At 46.5% G+C, this 19256-nt stretch overlaps 1 long non-coding RNA gene across 1 annotated transcript; it reads left to right on the top strand.

The window, feature by feature from the left end:
• Positions 1-1295: 1295 nt before the first annotated feature.
• LOC140719712 (uncharacterized) lies at positions 1296-19199 on the top strand. Its single transcript, XR_012096981.1, has 4 exons — positions 1296-1519; positions 3055-3077; positions 3174-3292; positions 18574-19199. It is a non-coding gene; the product is annotated as an uncharacterized lncRNA (long non-coding RNA).
• Positions 19200-19256: the final 57 nt, after the last annotated feature.

Below are 19256 nucleotides of genomic sequence, written 5' to 3'. Positions count from 1 at the left end.
ATCTCTGTTATATATGATGTGAAATGTGTTGCTTTCAGCAGCAGTGCAGTGCAGAGACATGACATCACTATGAATTATAAAATAAATAGTGCAAGTGAAGGAATAATGGGGGAATCAGTGGGAATCTTTGTGTCATCTCCGGCACAAAGACGATGGTTGTGGTGTTTGGAGCCGATCATCTCAGCCACAGGACATCTCTGCAGGAACTCCTCAGGACAGAGTCCTCGGCCCAAACACCCTCAGCTGCTTCCTCAATGACCTTCTGTCCAAGGTTATTTTTCATATTAATGGCTCTGCAATTAGCTATCTCTGTAGAACCAATGTGGAAACCCTTCCTCAGACATCACTTCCTGACACTGTGTGGTGTGATTGTCACTTGCCACCTATCAGCCCAGGCCTGGATATTGTCCAGGTCTTGCTGCATTTGTGTTGTGGGCTGCTTCATTACCTGAGGGGTGGTAGATGGTGCTGAACATTGTGTCGTCATCAGTGACCATCCCGACCTCTGACCTTACGATGGACAGAAGGTCGTTGAGGAAGCAGCTGAGGGTGTTTGGGCCGAGGACTCTGTCCTGAGGAGTTCCTGCAGAGATGTCCTGTGGCTGAGATGATCGGCTCCAAACACCACAAACATCTTCTTTGTGCCAGGGATGACACACAGATTCCCACTGATTCCCCCATTATTCCTTCACTTGCACTATTCAATAGGTTTTGATCAGCTGTTTACTTAGTTGCAGATTTTGGTCTAATGTCTTCACTCTCTGATTCCCAGGGTCGGGTTAAATCTTCCTTAGACTCTCGCACTAAAAAGAAATCAGACTTTGAGGAAATGGAGCAACAACAGAAAGAGAAGATTTCTGGAGTTCGGGTGAGGCTTCCAGAGCAGAATTTACAAATTTGCTGTGTAGTTTTGTTCCATTTAAGGCAGAATTGCAGAGTATCGCAGCTCCAGTAACCTGGGATCGATCCTGACCCCTGGAGCTGTCTGGTGGAGTTTGCATGTTCTCCCCGTAACCAGTACCTTCCTTTAGCCGACATTGCATGGTTGAACGGTAAATTGGCGACTGTAATTAACCTTGTGACGTTGGGTGGTCTGTGAATCAGGTCAGAGTTAGTGGGTCAGAGACGGAGTATATGTTTCAGGGAGATGTGGGGGAATGTGATGGAGGGGATTGTTCTAGGAAGCAGCAGAGACGTTAATGGGCTGAATGGTTACCTTCCATGTCAGAAGGAAATACAAAAAATAGCCTCAAATAGTAAACTAGCCTCTCCTTTCATTTGACAGGAACAGTCACACAGCCTTCAGTCCCAGATCACATCCCAGTTTGCTGAACTGCGCCGGGTTCTCACTGAGAAAGAGCAGCGTGCACTCCGAGATCTCAGGGAAGAAGAAGAGAGGACTCTGAATCCAATGGAGAAAAATCTTCGAGAGATTCAAGAGAATTTAAATTCTATCCAGGAGGAAATCTTAAAGTTACAGGAACGAATGGATCTACAAGAAAATATCACATTCCTCATGGTGAGAGATTTCAGTTTGGTTCTGTAAAAGTGCCCAGTCACAACATGATGTATTTGATCTCAAATACTGTTGTTGGAAACTGATTTCCACCATGCCAACGTCTTGACTGTAAAGGATTGTCATTGTCCCAAACCAGCCTCCCACAACATCTGTACATCACAGGACAGTCTGCAACCTTCTTGGGAATGAGTTACTCTGATCAGAGCACTGAGCTGGTGATCGTTTCTGTGATTCCCATGTATAATATCCCCGATACTCAGAGTAACACCCAGTTACAGTCACAGTGAGTGTGTTTCTGATATTCTCTTCACCACATTTCTTGTGGGATTTATTAACAACCAAATGATGTCTTATCTTTGACTTTTGGTCTCACACAAGCAGAAATACTTTCTCCTCTCCCACCCCATCAAATCCATTCAGAATGTTAAATTCCTCCATCTGATCCTGTTACGTACCTGTGGGTATCTTGTACCTGTCACGTGACCATGATGTAATTGAGGCTATGCTGGACATGAGATAATGTTCTTGTGATGGTGGAGTGACGTCATTTTCCCACCGGTGAGAGGTCATGTGATAGTTTTTCTTCAATGGGTATAAAAGGAGAGCCCCTCCCTGTGTTGGGGGGCAGTCTGGTTGAATTCGCCAGACACTCGTGTTTCGCTGCGTATTCAACGTTATGACGCAGTTTTATTTGAAAGTGGAGTTTTACTTTCTGCCTGAAGTCAAAGATTATTGCCGGCAGTTTTGCTACAACACTGCCAGTTAAAATCCAGTCGGAGAGTGAAGATTTGTCTAAGTTCTGGAAGCTGAAAGATCCAGGAAAGTTGATGTGGGCTGTGAAGCAGGTTCAATCTTTATTTAATCTTCGCATGATGAATTAGTAACCTGTGTCTGTGTTAACTCCTGCTTTGCAAAAAAGAGCAGAGTTGGATGCAGAGTTTCGCCAAGGAAAGGTCAGTGTCTTTAAACCGCTTTATTTCCTTCAATCGTAAATCCCTCGGCAAAGCATACTTCGGCTGGGATCAGCAGTAACGTCGTGAAAGAGGATTTAATTACTTCAAGGAAAGTCTGTCCTTTGACTGTGTAAATCTTTTTGGACTTTTTGCAATACTACTGTAAAGAACGTTTCTCACTTTAAGAACTGTTGGAGCTGATGTATCACAGCTGACTTCCGGTTAAGTTAGTCGTTTGTTTACTTTTGGGTTTTTTAGCAGTGTTTAATAAATGTTTTACTTGTGTCATAAAAACCTCTCTCATTGTTGCTGGATTGTAACAATCCTTCTTAACTTCGTATCCAGATAAAAATACACAACTTGTCCAGTCTCTCCTGTGAGTTCCATCCTTTCAGTTATGGTATACCCATATTTCATACCCATTCCTTGTACTTTCTCCCGTGGTTCCCCTCTTTCTCCATTCGTTTCAGTGGGAGAGAGTTAAGTGGGAATTTTCAGCAACTTGTAATAACTTGTCTCAGATTGCTGCTGTTCGGATGCCGACGATCTTCTCAATTGAGATCTGTGTTTTATTTATTTCAGGAGGAAGCTCGTCGGAAGAGGAGGTAGGACATGGTCTTTACTGAAACTCTGTATGGATTTGCAAAATAGTTCAAATATCACTGATGTTCAGTTTATAACCAGAAGTATAATATTTACAGGATTAGTAATGAAGAACAGACATTGTGAGTGACAGATGGTGCCCTGCTGGTTGAAACATTCTATCTCCTCTATTTGGTCGACATAGTATTGGGAGAACCGTTGGACAGCATTAAGCGAGGTGAAACATACAGTGAATGGTTTCTATTTGAACAATTCACACACGTGTCACACATTGTCAACACACACTAGACATGTGAAGACACACTGTAACATACAAATAGTTCAATATGCACACTCACCTTCATTGTGTAAACACACTCACTGATATTTACCACGACCCACACACACGCACACATTAATACATTCATTTATCGATAATATCCAAATGCACCATCAGAGTGGGACACATTGTCAGAGACACAGACACATTTCCGTGTGTTTGTCCCATATCCTTCTAACCATTGCCTATTGTTGTACCTGTCTAAATTGATTTTATAATATTTTAATTTTACCTTTTTCTACTGCTTCCTTTGGCAGCAAATTCCACACGTACCCACTTCCCTCACAGTGAGAAAGTTGCCCTGCAAATCTCTTGAAAAACTTTCCCCTCTCACCTTCAATCTCTGCCCTCTAGTTCTGGACTCCCCTGGAGTTCCCTGGTGTGACCTTCCAGCCCTTCTTACGGCAGCACCTGAGCCACCCTCCAGTCTTCCAGCAGCTCACCTGTGGGGAAATGTGAAGCAAATATATCTGCCAGAGTCTCTGCAAATTCATCCTCTGTCCTAATGAGGGGCTGTGGGGAGAGGGTTTGTGGGAAAGGAGACCTTTATCACCCATATTCATTCCCCTTCACCTTCTGTTTCCATCTACACACACAGTTCACCACAGGCTTTCCACCCCTCCCCCATCTGGTCCTGGTTCCATCTGCCATTCATCTCTCCCCTAATGGTTCCCATTGTCATAAACAGGAAAAAGTCTGCAGATGCTGGAAATCCAAATCAACACACACAAATTGCTGGAGGAACTCAGCAGGTCAGGCAGTATCTATTGTAATGAATAAACAATTGATGATTTGGGCTGTGATCCTTCTTCAGGACTAAAATTGAAGGGGGGAGATGCCGGAATAAAAAGGTGGGGAGTGGGGAGAGAGGCTAGCGAGAAGGTGATAGGTGAAGCCAGGGGGGTGGGAATGTTAAAGGGCTGGAGAGGAAGGAATCTGATTGGAGAGGAGAGTGGACCATAAGAGAAAGGGAAGGAGGAGGGGACCCAGGGAGTAGTGACAGGGAGGTGAGAAGAGGTTAAAGGCCAGAGTGGGGAATAGAAGAGGGGAGGGAGGTGAGAAAAAATTTACCTGAAGAGGAAATCAATATTCATGCTATCAGGTCAGAGGCTACCCAGGCAGAATACAAGGTGTTCTCCTCCATCCTGAGGATGGCCTCATCTTGGCGCAAGAGGCAGCCATGGACCGACATTTTGGAATGGGAATTAAAATGTTTGGCCACTGGGAAGTTCCCCTTTGGGAGGATAGAGTGGAACCTCCTTTACTGATAAGATTCCAGCACAGGTTAGCCTTTGTGCTCCTGTTTCTCACCCTCCCACAGCTGTCTCCCACCTTCCCATCTCCCAACTATCCCCGCAACCCCGCTCTGACTAGCGATCAAAATTTTCACTGTGTTGGTGTTGGTTTCACTTCCCAGTGTCTCCCAACTCCACAGTCCACACTCCCCACCCTTCCGCTACCTGGAACAAGCTGCCTGCCATCTTTCACCAATCTTCAGTCCACAGTCACTTCAGACTCCTGTCTCATCACTCCCCTTCTCCTCTGCTCAATCTAACCCCTCATAACCTTATATATCTCTGTCAGATCACCTCCCAGTCCATTTACCTGCATTTGGTCCGTATCCTTCTAAACCTCCCTGTCATCATTTCTCAGTCCCAGGGCTCAGCTCCTCTTCTGTGCCAGTTCCACAGGGCCCTCAATCCCCCCGTGTTACAGAAGATGATCAACCTCATTTTCTACCACATTACAGAAGCAAATGTGCTGCAGGTCCTAAAATGCAGAAAGGTCGATAAATCCCCAGGTCCTGATCAAGTGTATCCCAGGACTTTGTGAGAAGCTCAGGAGGAAAGTGTGGGGCCCTATTGGAGATTTGTGTGTCATCGATAGCGATGGGTGATAGGCCAGGGAGACTAATGTTGAACACTTATTGAAGATCGACTGTAGGGAAAAGCCAGGGAAGTACAGACCAGTGAGCCTAACATAAGAGGTGGGTTCATTAATGGAGAGGATTCTGAGAGACAGGATCTACATTTATTTGGAAAGGTGAGGACTAATCAGAGACCCAGCGTGGTTTTCTGCATGGACGGTACGGTAGCATAGTGGTTAGCACAACGGTTTACAGTACCAGTGACCCGGGTTCATGTCCCGTCACTGCCTGTGAGGAGTTTGTACGTTCTCCCTGTGACCGTGTGGATTTCCTCTGGGTTCTCCGGTTTCACAGTCCAAACCCGTACGATTGGCAGGTTAATTGGTCATTGTAACTTGTCCCATGGTCAGGCTCGGATTAAATCAGGGGTTGCTGGGTGGTGGGGGTCATTGTAACTTGTCCCATGGTCAGGCTCAGATTAAACCATGGTCAGGCTCAGATTAAATCAGGCGTTGCTGGGTGGTGGGGGGTCATTGTAACTTGTCCCATGGTCAGGCTCGGATTAAATCAGGGGTTTCTGGGTGGTGGGGGGGTCATTGTAACTTGTCCCATGGTCAGGCTCAGATTAAATCAGGGGTTGCTGGGTGGTGGGGGTCATTGTAACTTGTCCCATGGTCAGGCTGGGATTAAATCAGGGGTTTCTGGATGGTGGGGGTCATTGTAACGTCCCATGGTCAGGCTCAGATTAAATCAGGGGTTGCTAGGTGGTGGGGGTCATTGTAACTTGTCCCATGGTCAGGGTCGGATTAAATCAGGGGTTGCTGGGTGGTGGGGGTCATTGTAACTTGTCCCATGGTCAGGCTCAGATTAAATGAGGGGTTGCTGGGTGGTAGGGGTCATTGTAACTTGTCCCATGGTCAGGCTCGGATTAAATCGGGTTTCTGGGTGGTGGGGGTCATTGTAACTTGTCCCATGGTCAGGCTCGGATTAAATCAGGGGTTGCTGGGTTGTGGGGGTCATTGTAACTTGTCCCATGGTCAGGCTCGGATTAAATCAGGGGTTGCTGGGTGGTGGGGGTCATTGTAACTTGTCCCATGATCAGGCTGGGAATAAATCAGGGGTTTCTGGATGGTGGGGGTCATTGTAACTTGTCCCATGGTCAGGCTCGGATTAAATCAGGGGTTGCTGGGTGGTGGGGGTCATTGTAACTTGTCCCATGGTCAGGCTCAGATTAAATCAGGCGTTGCTGGGTGGTGGGGGGTCATTGTAACTTGTCCCATGGTCAGGCTCGGATTAAATCAGGGGTTTCTGGGTGGTGGGGGGGTCATTGTAACTTGTCCCATGGTCAGGCTCAGATTAAATCAGGGGTTGCTGGGTGGTGGGGGTCATTGTAACTTGTCCCATGGTCAGGCTCGGATTAAATCAGGGGTTTCTGGGTGGTGGGGGGGTCATTGTAACTTGTCCCATGGTCAGGCTCAGATTAAATCAGGGGTTGCTGGGTGGTGGGGGTCATTGTAACTTGTCCCATGGTCAGGCTCGGATTAAATCAGGGGTTGCTAGGTGGTGGGGGTCATTGTAACTTGTCCCATGGTCAGGCTCGGATTAAATCAGGGGTTGCTGGGTGGTGGGGGTTATTGTAACTTGTCCCATGGTCAGGCTTGGATTAAATCAGGGGTTGCTGGGTGGTGGGGGTCATTGTAACTTGTCCCATGGTCAGGCTCGGATTAAATCAGAGATTGCTGGGTGGTGGGAGTCATTGTAACTTGTCCCATGGTCAGGCTCGGATTAAATCAGGGGTTGCTGGGTGGTGGGGGTCATTGTAACTTGTCCCATGGTCAGGCTCGGATTAAATCAGGGGTTGCTGGGTGGTGGGGGCCATTGTAACTTGTCCCATGGTCAGGCTCGGATTAAATGAGGGGTTGCTGGGTGGTAGGGGTCATTGTAACTTGTCCCATGGTGAGGCTCGGATTAAATCGGGTTTCTGGGTGGTGGGGGTCATTGTAACTTGTCCCATGGTCAGGCTCGGATTAAATCAGGGGTTGCTGGGTTGTGGGGGTCATTGTAACTTGTCCCATGGTCAGGCTCGGATTAAATCAGGGGTTGCTGGGTGGTGGGGGTCATTGTAACTTGTCCCATGATCAGGCTGGGATTAAATCAGGGGTTTCTGGATGGTGGGGGTCATTGTAACTTGTCCCATGGTCAGGCTTGGATTAAATCAGGGGTTGCTGGGTGGTGTGGGTCATTGTAACTTGTCCCATGGTCAGGCTCGGATTAAATCAGGGGTTGCTGGGTGGTGGGGGTCATCGTAACTTGTCCCATGGTCAGGCTCAAATTAAATCAGGGGTTGCTGGGTGGTGGGGGTCATTGTAACTTGTCCCAAGGTCAGGCTCGGATTAAATCAGGGGTTGCTGGGGTGGTGGGGGTCATTGTAACTTGTCCCATGGTCAGGCTCGGATTAAATCAGGGGTTGCTGGGTGGTGGGGGCCATTGTAACTTGTCCCATGGTCAGGCTCGGATTAAATCGGGTTGCTGGGTGGTGGGGGTCAAAGGGCCGGAAGGGCCTATTCCGTGCTGTATCTCAATAAATAAATTACAGCTGATGAAAGTGCAGTAGACATCGTCTCCATGGAGTTTAGCGAGGGATTTGACAAGGTAGCAGAGAGTTAGATCACATGGGATACAGTACGATCTGGAATAGGATACAGAGTTGTCTGGGTGGAGTCCTGTGACCAGTGGTTGTTCTGCAGGGATCGGTGCTGGGTCCACTGTTTTTCATCATTCATATGAATGATTTGGAGAGAATGTAGGTGACGTGTTTAGTAGGTTTGTGAAGGACTCTAAAACTGGTGGTTTCATGGACAGTGAAGAGGTTATTTATTTATTTAGAGACAGTGTGAAACAGGCCGTCCCAGACCAACGACCCGCTCCACCCAGCACCCCAACTATTTAAAACCAACCTAATCACGGGACAATATACAATGACCATTTAACCTGCAAACCGTTATGTTTTTGTATGAGCGTCACAGAGTGATAGAAACTAACAGCACAGGCCTACAGCCCACCTGGTCTGTACCGAAGCATTTTGTTACGTATCCAGGCAACAATAAATATATATGAGTTAGGCAAGGGTTTTTATAACAAATAACATGTTTATTAAACACTGAAAACAAACCCCCCAAAAGTAAACAAACACTAGCGTAACCGGAAATCAGCTGCTGCGCGGCAGATTCACAGTTCTTAATAGCGTTGCAGTTCAAACAGTTCTTAAAGCGGTATTGAAAAAAAACAGTTATTTAAAGCGATATGCCGAAAGTTCAAAAGTTCACAGTCCATTTAAAAGGAGAGACTTTTTAAGGCGATTTCAATTCTCTTCCACGTCGTTGTCCTTCGATCCCCGGCGTCGAACTTTCCCACGAAGAATTTTATGAAATATAACGGCTTAAAGGCACTGACCTTCCTTCCACACTATTCTCAAATCCTTTCTGGTCAAACCCAGGGATTAACAGCAAGAATAGTCAACGGAATCCTTCCGAATGAGGATCAAATAAGGTCGAAACCCATCCACCGTCGAAAATCGATTCTCCTCGATCTTTAACTTCCGAACTCCCGATATTCACTCTCCACTAGCAGTATTGTAAGAAACTGCTGGCAATGACCTGTTAAACTTTAGGCATTATATAAAACTTCATTTTTCAACTAAACTGCGTCATAACATTAAATCACACAGTGACATGAAGTCAGCTTGGCAAACCCAGCCACGAACTGCCCCACCCCACAGGGTGGGTCTTCCTTTTATAACCTGTAAAAAAAAACTGTCACATGACCTCTACTGGCAGGAAAATGACATCACTCCACCATCACAAGTCCATTACCTCAAGTCCAGTATAGCTTCAACCCCAGTCACGTGACAAGGGTACCACTGTCACGTGTCACGGGTACGTAACAATTTAAACTACCTGCTCCCATCGACCTGCACCGGGACCATGGTCCTCCAACTCCGAACATCCATGTACCGTCCAAACTTCTCTTAAATGTTTAAATCGAGCTTGCATGCACCACTTGCTCTGGCAGTTCATTCCACCTTCTCACTACACACTGAATGATGCAGTTTCACCTCATGTTCCCCTTAAACTTTTCATCTTTCATCCTCAGTGCCCGACCATTCACTGTGAAAGACCGACACTGGGGTCCTACCGAAGAGCAACAGCTCACACTTGTCTGCATTAAATTCCAGCTGACACTTTTCAGCCCATTTTCCCAGCTGCCCCAGATCCCACTGCAAGTAATGATGGTCTTCCTCACTGTCCACTCCTCCCCAATCTGAGGGATGAATTGGGAGAACCCGGAGGAAATGCACGAGGTCCCGGGGAGAAAGTACAAACTCCTTACAGATGGTGTCGGAATTGAACTCTGAACTCTGGAATACCCCAAGGTGCAACAGTATTGTGTTATCCACTACATAACCCTGTTGCTCATCGTTTATCCAAGATTACGAGATCCTGGGCCATTGGATGGAAACTAATTTTAATTCAGAGAGATGAGGGTGTTGCATTTTGGAAGGTAAACCAGGACAGGATTTACACATCAATCGGGGGCCCTGGAGAGTGTTGTGGAACAGAGCGACCAGGAGGTGATTGCCTTCATCAGTCAGAATACTGAGTACAGGAGCTGGGACGTCACGTTATGAGTGTACAAGACATTGGGAAGGCCACATTTGGAGCAGAGTAACTCACACAAACTGCTGGAGGAACTCAGCAGGTCAGGCAGCAGCTCTGGATATGAATAAACAGTTGATGATTTGGGCCAAGGTTTTGTGTGTGTTGCTTTGGATTTCCAGCATCTGCCTTACCTCCTCTAAATGCCTCCAGTGTTTACTCACCCCATCCTCATCTGGATCCAGTTGTTGCTCCGCCCCTTCCTCACACCCATTTCCAATGCTATCTCCCGTCTTTCTTTCCAATCTTGAAGTAAATCTTATTTCCAATCTTATTTCCACTTGGCATGATTAACTTATTATTATTTATTTATGGTTTCATATTGCTATATTTCTACACTATTCTTGGTTGGTGCGGTTGTAACCAAACCCAATTTCCCTCGGGATCAATAAAGTATGTCTGTCTGTCTGTCTGTAAGGTCTTGGCCTGACACATCGACTGTACATCTCCCTTAACACATGCCGCTTGACCCGCTGCGATCCTCCAGAATTTTGTGTGTTGATCGAGAAAAATCTGCTCTCCATCCCGGTGGAAAAACCTCGGGAAGATACTGGTTGTCCATCCGTTGTGTTTGGGTAAAACCCCTTCAGTGGGAATAAATTCACGGGGAAACTTTACCTTTACTTCGGGACTGGATATAAAAACCAGTGGCTGAGAATCTGCTCCGGTTCCGCTCTGGGTCTGTAAACGGGTCGGGTCCGGGACCAGAGTCAGGAGTAAGTCAGTGTAAATATAAATGTGCGGAGAGTGAAATAAACATGATGCGAGAATTATTGATCCATTAATTTTAACTCGTTCACCACATCCGTCAACGGAACAGAAACACTGCGGATTCAGCAGCAGCCGCGGGCGGCGGGTCCTGAGCTCCCCGGCTCCCCAGGGTGCTAAAGTCCACCGGGACTGACAGGGTAACTGGGACAAGTGGTGGTGGTGCTGACTGGGAGAGGGAGGTCAGGGTGAATCTTGGTAACACGGGACATGTTGTGATGGTAACACACAAAGCACCGGGGTCTCCCAGCGTGTCAGGTAACATCTGTGGAAGGAAATGGGCAGGTGAGGGGTGGATCCAGGTGAGGGGGTGGTAGGTAGATGGGTGAGGGTGGAAGTGTGTCAGGAACTGGGAGGTGAGAGGTATCAGTGACAATAGGGTGATGGGATTGGTGGGTCAGGAGGAGAGAGACGATTAAACAGGAAAAGTGACAGAGGGAGCGATTACCAGAAGTTTGAGAATTCGATGTTGATGCCGTCAGGTTGCTGGGCACCCTGGTGGAACATGAGGAGCCGTTCCTCTAATTTACGAGACAAATGGAGCCGGGATCTCTACTGAATCATATTCAGTTTAAGACCATAAGATATAGAAGCAGAAGTAGGCCATTCGGCCCATCAGATCTGCTCTGCCATTCAGTCATGGGCTGATCCGATTCTTCCAGTCATCCCCATCCCCTGCCTTCACCCAATACCCTTCGATCCCCTGGCTGATCAGGAACCTATCGATCTCTGCCTTAAACACACCCAATGACTTGGCCTCCACAGCTGCTCGTGGCAACAAATTCCACAGATTTACCACCCTCTGACTAAAGTAATTTCTCCGCATCTCAGATGTAAAAGGACGTCCTTCAATCCTGAAATCGTGCCCTCTTTGTTGTAAACTTCTTTCGATCTACCCGATGCAAAGACACCATGTACTGTGGTGAAAGTAACTTTAACTCTTTATTAGCAAGTTACCTGAGAGAAACCTCCTTAAGCACTCTGTCTAGGGGGCTGCTTCAAAGGTCTCTCTCCTCTGAAGGAAATACCATTCTTTTTGTATACATGCAGTCACGTACACAGATACATGTGGGTTCACCCCCTTAGTTTCTGTACAGATGAGTATTGTTAACTTTATCAGTCATAAATTGTTTGTATAAAAGTTCTAATTGTCACTAAGTCTGGATACAGACAGACAAAGCCTCCTGCCCTTGAAAATAGCCACTCTTTTTAATTCTTATCTTGCCGGTGCCATAAGGGGTACAAAGCAGAATATGTTTCACACAGCAATTATTCAAGCATTGATACAAGTTACTCTAAGCAAAAACAGCAGTGGAGCACTGATCGCGTACCAAGGATGATGTCACCCACTCAGTTTATCTTATGAGAAAACATTTGTGCTTCTATACTTCTTTCTCAAGCTCTCAGCTGCTATGACCCTTACAAAAAATAGCCAGGGCCTACGAGATGCTAACTTCTTAACATTACTTCTTGTCCTAGAATCCTTTCTAAGATAAGGCACCCAGAACTGCACACAATACTCCAAGTGTGGTCTCATGAGTGCCTTATAGAGCCTCAACATCACATCACGTGAGTTTCCCCACGATTACTGAGGGCCTGTGCAACTGAACTGGGAGAACCACTACAGCGCATCTTCAACATGAGTCTAGATCAGAGAAGAGTACCCAGACAGTGGAAAACATCTTGTATTGTCCCGGTACCGAAGAAACCACAACCAAAGGAGTTGAATGACTTCAGACCTGTTGCCTTGACGTCGCACGTGATGAAGACCATGGAGCGGCTGATAATACAGAATCTGAGGCCACAAACCAGGCACGCCCGGGATCCGCTTCAGTTTGCGTATAAGGAGAAGGTGGGAGTGGAGGATGCTATCACGTATTTGCTGCACAAATCACTCTCTCACCTAGATGGGGTCAGTTGTGCTGTGAGGATTACATTCCTTGACTTCTCTAGTGCCTTTAACACCATCCAGCCCAAGATCTTAAAGCACAAACTAACGGAGATGGGAGTAGACTCTCACATGGTGGATTGGATAGTGGACTACTTGACTGATAGACCTCAGTATGTGCGGTTGGGAGACTGTAGGTCTGACACAGTGGTCAGCAGCACAGGAGCGCCACAGGGAACCGTACTCTCTCCGGTCCTGTTCACCCTGTACACATCTGACTTCCAATATAACTCGGAGTCCTGCCATGTGCAGAAGTTCGCTGATGACACGGCCATAGTGGGGTGTGTCAGGAATGGACAGGAGGAGGAGTATAGGAAACTGATACAGGACTTTGTGATATGGTGCAACTCAAACTACCTGCGTCTCAATGTCACCAAGACCAAGGAGATGGTGGTGGACTTTAGGAGATCTAGGCCTCATATGGAGCCAGTGATCATTAATGGAGAATGTGTGGAGCAGGTTAAGACCTACAAGTATCTGGGAGTACAGTTGGACGAGAAGCTAGACTGGACTGCCAACACAGATGCCTTGTGCAGGAAGGCACAGAGTCGGCTGTACTTCCTTAGAAGGTTGGCGTCATTCAATGTCTGCAGTGAGATGCTGATGATGTTCTATAGGTCAGTTGTTGAGAGCGCCCTCTTCTTTGTGGTGGCGTGTTGGGGAGGAAGCATTAAGAAGAAGGACGCCTCACGTCTTAATAAGCTGATAAGGAAGGCGGGCTCTGTCGTGGGCAAAGTACTGGAGAGTTTAACATCGGTAGCTGAGCGAAGGGCGCTGAGTAGGCTACGGTCAATTATGGAAAACCCTGAACATCCTCTACATAGCACCATCCAGAGACAGAGAAGCAGTTTCAGCGACAGGTTACTGTCGATGCAATGCTCCTCAGACAGGATGAAGAGGTCAATACTCCCCAATGCCATTAGGCTTTACAATTCAACTGCCAGGACTTAAGAACTTTTTTTTTAAAGCTATTATTAATGCTTTTTGAGTTAGTGATTTAGATGCATATCATATTATTACTGAGTTAAGTATTGTATGTACAACAAGTGTATGGGACATTGGAAAAAATGTTGAATTTCCCCATGGGGATGAATAAAGTATCTATCTATCTATCTATCTATCTATCTATCTATCTATCTATCTATCCCTGCTCTTATATTCTATACCTCCAGAAATGAATGCCAACATTGCATTCACCTTCTTCACAACCGACTCAACCTGGAGGTTAACCCTCAGGGTATCCTGCACTAGGACTCCCAAGTCCTTTTGCATCTCTGCATTTTGAATTCTCTCCCCATCTAAATAATAATCTGCCCATTTATTCCTTCCACCAAAGTGAATGACCATACACTTTCCAACATTATATTTAATTTGCCACTTCTTTTCCTATCCCTCTAAACTATCTAAGTCTCTCTGCAGGCTCTCTGCTTCCTCAACACCACCCGCTCCTCCACCTATCTTTGTATCATCGGCAAATTTAGCCAAAAATCCATTAATCCCATAGTCCAAATCATTGACATACATCGGAAAAAGCAGTGATCCCAACATCGACCCCTGTGGAACTCCACTGGTAAACAGCAGGCAGCCAGAATAGGATCCCTTTATTCCCACTGTCTGATTTCTGTCAATCAGCCAATGCTCCACCCACGCTAGTAACTTCCCTGTAATTCCATGGGCTCTTAACTTGCTAAGCAGCCTCATGTGCAGCAACTTGTCAAAAGCCTTCTGAAAATCCAAGTACACCACAGATACTACATCTCCTTTGTCTACCCTGTTTGTAATTTCCTCAAAAATTTGCAGTAGGTTAGTCAGGCAGGATTTTCAGGTGCAATGTGTCCTTTTTGTACAGGTTGTTCCTCCCCCAGTGATCCAGGAACCGGAAACCCTGCTCGCTACACCAGTCTCTCAGCCACACATTAATATGCCTGTTCGTGCTATTCTTGTGCTCGTTACCACTTGTCACAGGCAGCAATCCTGAGATTACTACCCCGGAGGTCCTCCTTTTCAGCTCCCGATCCAACTCCCTGAATTCTCTCTTCAGAACCTCCTCCCTTTTTCTACCAGTGTCATTGGTACGAACGTGTACCAAGACTTCTGGCTGGTCACCCTCTCCCTTCAGAATACTCTGCACCCGATCCGAGACATCCCATACCCTGGCACCTGGGAGGCAACACACCATGCGGGTATCTCCATCAGGCTGACAGAGCCTCCTGTCTTTTCCCCTCACTGTGGAATCCCCTCTGACTACCGCATTCCTCATCTTCTTCTCTCCCTTCTGCACCACAGAACCAGGCTCAGTGCCAGAGACCCGATCACTGTGGTCATCCTCTGTCAGGGTCACCCCCCTCAACAGCATCCAAAACGGACCAAGTATATAACCAGGAAATGCTGGAAAAACACGGCAGGTTGGTCAGGATCTGTGGAGAGAGGAACAGGCTTCACATTCCACGTCGGTGACCTCTCCCGGAATTGATTCAAACACTGCCTGATCTGTTGTGGGTTTCAAGTAATTTCTGTTTTGTTTTAGTTCTTCCAGCATCTGATTGAAGAAAAAATGGGAGTGCAGTGTAATTTCCTCCGGAAAGGGGGATAAAGGAGGAGGAATGTGATAGGAGAGGGGAGTGAACCATTAGAGAAACCGATGCTCAGGTTGGATCTACCCGGAGAGGTACAGTGAAGGTGAGAGAGACGGGGACATGATATTTTGGAGCCGGAAGTGTGGCAACACATGCAGGCTGATCCCAGCACAATCCTCGGGCAGTCTGTGTTGGCCATTGACGCAATGGAGAAATGTAAATGGTGAAGCCCCCTGTGTGTATTTGTGTATGGCGGAGACAGAGAGAGAGTCCGAGACTTGCTCTATGTTGAGGAGAGACGCGGACAGAGTTTTGGATACAAAGTGAATCAGTAGAAACAGCATGAGCACAGGGAAGTGGTATTGATCATGTCTAATGGGAGAGCAGGTGCGAGGGGCTGAATGGCCTCCTTGCTTCTGTTTCTGATGTTCTTCAGAGCAGTGTACAGACTGACCAGAGGGAGGATAGAAGTGTCTGGGGAATAAATAGAGATGTAAAGCAGGAGGGTGACAAGGTGATTAAATATCGATTATTTAAATTGTCAGGCAAATCTCTTCGACACTGAAATGTGGGATCTTGATGCAGCAGAAGATTGTGAGGTGTTGGATACACTGGGATTACTCAAACACGAATGCAGGAAAACTTCCTGACTTCCCCCCTGTACAGCCCTGCTCTGATGTGAGGTCCCACTCTTCCTAATGAGACTAATGGAGGTGACAGCACACACACCGGCCCTTCGACGTAACATGTCCCTGACAACCAAGGTGGCTTCCTCAGCACGTCCCACTTGACGGCATTTGGCCAGCATTCCTCTAAACATTTTCAATCAAGAACTTGTCTAAATGTCTTTAAAATGTTTCAGTTCTATCAGCGTCTACCATTTCCTCTGGCAGCTCATCCCATTTACCGACTGTTGTGAGTGAGGAAACAGACTCGATAGGTATCACAGACAAGGAGTCTGGACAGACAATCTTCGTAGTAAAGGATTTTATTTACAGAAGGCAAACGTGGGAAAATGGCTACAGGAGCAACACACACACACGCACAATTTACAGTAGTTGCATCGGCAATAAAACACACGCGGACAATTAATAACGAACGTGGGAAAACTGGATGGGAACAAAGTACACACATACACTCACACTCAATACGACTAGGAGACGCAGAAGATTCTTCAAGAAGTATTAAACTTTAATTTGCAAATCAAAGCTGAGACAGTCAGTGAGCTAGTCGCTGATTGCCCCCCGATCCTTGTACATAGCATTTTTTATAGCAATCTCCTGGTTTAGTTGCATTAGCATATCCAATCGGTCTACAGGTGCGTATCACAAGTACATCCGCCACTATTGTTTCTACCCATTGACTTAATCATGTTCTAATCTACATCTCTTAGCTACTTCTCATTAACACACCATTGTCTTCTACATTCTTAAGATTTCATTCTCCTACTAAAATGCATAGTAAATAGCAAGTTCAAACTACATGATCTACATCAAGGCTGACTACATAGTTTTGTTTACATAGCGAACAAATTCAAAGCAAAACTTCTCTTAGCTACCTCTCATTACCACACCATTGTCTTCTACATTCAATTGTGTACATGCATAGCAAATAGCAAACTCAGACTACATAATCCACATCTCTCAGCTTCTTCTTATTAACACACCATTGTCTTCTACATTCCTAAGATTTCATTCTCTAGCAAATAGCAAGTTGCAACTTTTATACTCCAATAAAGGCAGGTTCGCTATTGTCATTTAAAGTAAAATTGGATAGGTATATGGACAGGAAAGGAATGGAGGGTTATGGGCTGAGTGCGAGCGTCGGCACGGACTAGAAGAGCCGAGATGGCCTGTTTCCGTGCTGTAATTGTTATATGGTTATATGGTTCAATATTGCAACCTGCAGGAGCCCCGACCTGACTTGAGGGTCCTGCCTTCTGTAAGATCTCACTGTTGTGGAGGGACGGAGTTGTGTTCAGTTGTGTGTGTGCGTGGAGGGGTGATCCGATGGATGAACGGAGAGATTATGGGATGTTGGGAGAGTTTCCACACATGATTGGAAGAGGTCGGATCAGACAGGTCACTGGGCCTGACTAATCTGCGGAAACTGAATCAGAATCGGGTTAATTATCTCTGTTATATATGATGTGAAATGTGTTGCTTTCAGCAGCAGTGCAGTGCAGAGACATAACATCACTATGAATGATAAAATAAATAGTGCAAGTGAAGGAATAATGGGGGAATCAGTGGGAATCTGTGTGTCATCCCCGGCACAAAGACGATGGTTGTGGTGTTTGGAGCCGATCATCTCAGCCACAGGACATCTCTGGAGGAACTCCTCAGGACAGAGTCCTCGGCCCAAACACCCTCAGCTGCTTCCTCAATGACCTTCTGTCCATCGTAAGGTCAGAGGTCAAAGATATCTCTGACATACTCAAAGATACTCCACTGAGTCAATAATCGTACGGGTTCCTGTTATACAATGGTGACATGTGGATTTCACAAAAAATCATCAGAAACCTGATGGCATGAACATTGACTTCTCTAACTTCCGTTAATGACCCTCCTCCCCTTCTTACCCCATCCCTGATTTATTCATTTTCCCCCTCCCCTCTTTTTTCTCTCTCTCTGCCCATCACTCTTCCAGTTCTCCACCTCCCTCTGGTGCTCCCCTCCCCCTTTCTTGCCCCCGAGGCCTCCCGTCCCATGATCCTTTCCAAGAATCTCCTGTGTTTGTGAGTGGAGATTCCAGCCCAGTGCCCCTGTCTCTGGGGCTGACGGGGTTCAGAAGACAGGCGGGGAAATCATTTCCTCACCTGGACCCTGTTCCGAACAAGTGAGACCAGACCTTTGGAGCCGGGCCGGGTCAAGCAGGGAAATGGAAATCAGGAGTTGAATGTTTTCCACACTGTGACGTACAATGTCCAGTCCTGTGGTGATTCCTGCAGACACATCTTTGTCATCGCCACAGCATCAGTCTCCTCACAGCAGATTCTCTCCACATCCCGTGTCCCATACCATTAACTGATTTAATAGTTGCTATAAATTTATATTTTTCACAGTTTTTACACCTCAGTCTCCTTTTGGTCCTCCAGCTAAACGAATCGTGCTTTTGGAGGAACACCGAGGGTCAGGCAGCATCTGTGGAGAGAAATGGGCAATTGACATTTCAGGTAGAGAACCTTCGTCTGGACTGTCTCAACCCGGAATATCTTCTGTCTATTTTTCTCCACAAATGCTGTCTGACTCGTTTAGTTCCTTCCAGACTCTTGCATTTACAGTCCCTTGTGTCTCTCTTTTCAGGACTTGCCCTTTCACTTCTGCCGTAGACTGAACCAAGCTCTTCTCTCCGGCTTTATCTATGTTAGACTTGTTTAATGTGTTTCTGATCTCTGCTGTGGAAATGAACACGATTCCTGCTTCACTGAAAAGGAACTTTCATTCCCGAGAATGTAGCGCCCCTGGTGGACATGCGCGGTAGCGCAGGGTTCAGCAGCTCCCCGTAGTGAAACCGGGAGTTAACATGGCTTCGAAAGGACAGGTCGAGAGTTTAACCGAGGAGGTAATTTGTCCCATCTGCCTGGATTTCTTCACCGACCCGGTTATACTGGAGTGTGGACACAACTTCTGCCGCTCCTGTATCACACAGTGTTGGGAAAGGGAGAAGAGAAACTCCTGCCCGGAATGTAGAGAGGAGATTGCAGACCGCACCCTCAGGGTCAATCGGGCCTTGGCAAATCCGTCTGAGAAAGCTCGAAAACTAAACCTGAATCCCAAAGAGAAGGAAGGTAAACTTCACTGCGAGAAACATGGGGAAGAACTGAAGCTGTTTTGTGAGACGTACAAGACACTGATCTGCCTGATCTGTGCGACTGCGCGGGAACACAAGTCTCACAACTTCATGCCGGTTAGCGAAGCCGTTGAAATCTACAAGGTAAAAGTAACCAGGTTTTGATCAGCTGTTTACTTAGTTGAAGATTTTGGTC

This window comes from Hemitrygon akajei, chromosome 2 (assembly GCF_048418815.1).
Source record: "Hemitrygon akajei chromosome 2, sHemAka1.3, whole genome shotgun sequence".
Taxonomy (NCBI): domain Eukaryota; kingdom Metazoa; phylum Chordata; class Chondrichthyes; order Myliobatiformes; family Dasyatidae; genus Hemitrygon; species Hemitrygon akajei.
Note: the sequence above shows the minus strand (reverse complement) of the source record. Positions and strands in the feature narration are given on the sequence as shown.